We start from the raw sequence: 2659 nt of genomic DNA, 5'->3' as shown, positions 1-2659 counted from the left end.
TACTATGATTCATTTAGAAGTGGAAATCACTAGACTAATCCAACAGGAAGATATCCAGCACTAATATGAACTATATTTAGTATTTAAAACCCATTTCCCCTCTTATTTTCACTGGTATCTAAGAATTCCTTGTTACTTATTTAATAGTGAATACCAAAGAAGTTTATACTCTTAAAAATAAAAAAATCTGGTTTCCTTTCATTATGCTATTCTTTAACAATCTTTTTAAATACCTACAATTGATTAGACAGTTGTGTAATTTTTGCCCTCCATAAATGCATTTGATCAAAGGGATGCAAGGAAAAAGAAATCCAGGCCTAATTCTACTCTTCATATACCTTTACATTCTACTTTTATATATCCTGGGAAGGGACTGCCTGTACTAGGCAGGAGAGGAGCCTTTTTCTGAGTCATTGTATGCATCCCATGGGCTAACAATTTATCTGCACTCATCTCCACTTAAACTTCCCTCCTCTTTGTTCTCTCTCTTTTTCTTCCATCCACCACCAAAATCTACTCTTTTTTTTCACTGTTCAAGGTTTCTCTGGTGCTTAGTTGGTATGATATTTGGATAACTGGTTGCATTGTTTATATGCAAATCTTTGTTTTTATATTATATGGCAGTGTACACTACTCATACATATAATACATAGAATAAGATCCCTTAGAACTATTATGCATAAGACATGCAATATTGAGTTTATGCAATATTGGATCCCAGGATGTGACTGGGAAAAAGTTGGACCAAGTACATTTGGTAAAGTAATCAGAAGTTATACAGCACATAGTAAACACACATCTAGCTAGAAGGGCAACTGGAGCATGTGCACCATTGGCAGTGGCACCTCAGGGGTAGTGAACTATCTATGTTAGTCAATTTAGGATGACACAAAATAAGTACCATCTGCTATCTGGATGTAGCTATAGGATTTTATAAACCATTCTAACTCTTGGAAACTGGTGATTCTTCCATCCCTGAGACATTATAATATCAATGCTTAAATCTTGGATCAGATAAAAAGGACATCACGCACAACCTGTTGTAGCCTAGCCGGTGAAGTGATATGACATTAAAAACTTTAATACTGCAGATCTTTTTGTATTCCCCAAAGTATATCAGTACTCTCTCTTCATCAGGGGTCAATCATTTTCACAACATCTGAGATTTTATTTTATCCCAAGATGGAAGTAAGACTAAGGAAGCCATCATCCTTTATTCCATAGAGACCCTTAATTATGGTGGAAATTGGATGCACCCACATGAGATTCTTCATCATATGTTGGTCAGATCTGCCACAGCTGGTCCAAAGGACAAGGATATATAGCCTTTCAGTTTGATCACCTCCTAAGCACTATCTACCACCTATTTGTGAACCTGTTTCCACTGTTCTTTGTCTGCATCAGTGCCTAATCTGGATGCACAATCTTTAGCAAGACACCAGCAACATTCAGTCCCCTCCATACAGGCACACTTGAATCTCCATACTCTTGGGGATCCACACATGAGAGCTCAATGGGTAAACGCCCGGTATTTGCCCCATTAAGCAATGGAATCAGGCTGATTTCAGATTGCAAGCACTTCTAATTACCTGGGTTTTGGGAAAGCCACTTATATTCCAAGCCACATAAGTCAGGATATTCACTGAATTGGAAATAAGCAACTTGCAGCTGAAGCTGTATTAGACAACATTAGGAATGTTGAATTTAAAGAGGTTAACCTTAGGGGCCAGGATTGTGGTGTAGTGGGTAAAGCCGCCGCCTCCTATGCTGGGATCCTGTTTGGGCACCAGTTTGAATCCCAGCTGCTCCATTTCTGATTCAGCTCCCTGCTAATGTGCTTAGGAATGCAACAGAAGATAACCCAAGTGCTTGGGCCCCTGCACCCATGTGGGAGACCCGGATGAAGTTCATGGTTCCTGGCTTCAGTATATCCATTCCCAACCATTGCGACCACTTGGGGAGTGAACTGGTGGATGGAAACCACTCTCTCTCTGTCTCTCCCTCTGTCTCTGAAACTCTGCCTTTCAAATAAATAAAATAAATCTTAAACAAAAAAGGAAAAAAAATGTTCATGTTACAATGGACCAAATTAAGACAGCTTTCTCCGTCCTTTTGATGTGCCCCAGCTGTGATGATTATCAGTTTGGAGTTTTCAGTCATACTGTAGTCTTTGCCAGAGACAATCTTGCAGGTTCTAAGGAAAAGGTTGCCATGTTGAAGATCCATCATTTCTTCCTTCAGTTTGTCTTCCATGACATCAACAAGAGCAAGTTCAACTGACAAGTCCTTCATTAAGATACTGATGGCATAGGCCATGCCAACAGCACTGACCCCCACAATAGTGATCTTGTTTTAGGGGACTTATTCTTCCTTCAGAAGGTTGTGAATAAGCTGATCCTTGAAAGCTGCCATTTTGGACCTGGAACCAAAAGGAATCCAGAACACACATCGGGTGGGTGTGGGAAGAAGCATGGCAATGGGTTCCAGGCACAGTGGCAGTGGCTTCAGCCCAAAATCTACTACTTATTCTAAGGCAAACTCTTTGTCACTGATTTTTCTTAGTCCCTGCCGACCTATTTCCTCAGTGTTTAACTTTATTCAGAAATATCTTGTTTTGGCATTGACTGTTATCATGATATACTTTAACCCCATTATTGGT

At 39.7% G+C, this 2659-nt stretch overlaps 1 pseudogene; it reads right to left on the bottom strand.

The window, feature by feature from the left end:
- Positions 1-1079: 1079 nt before the first annotated feature.
- LOC100340717 (L-lactate dehydrogenase A chain-like) lies at positions 1080-2412 on the bottom strand (annotated as a pseudogene).
- Between the last annotated feature and the right edge of the window lie 247 nt (positions 2413-2659).

The sequence above is a fragment of the Oryctolagus cuniculus genome, chromosome 1 (genome assembly GCF_964237555.1).
Source record: "Oryctolagus cuniculus chromosome 1, mOryCun1.1, whole genome shotgun sequence".
NCBI lineage: Eukaryota > Metazoa > Chordata > Mammalia > Lagomorpha > Leporidae > Oryctolagus > Oryctolagus cuniculus.
This window is presented reverse-complemented; position numbering and strand designations above follow the sequence as displayed.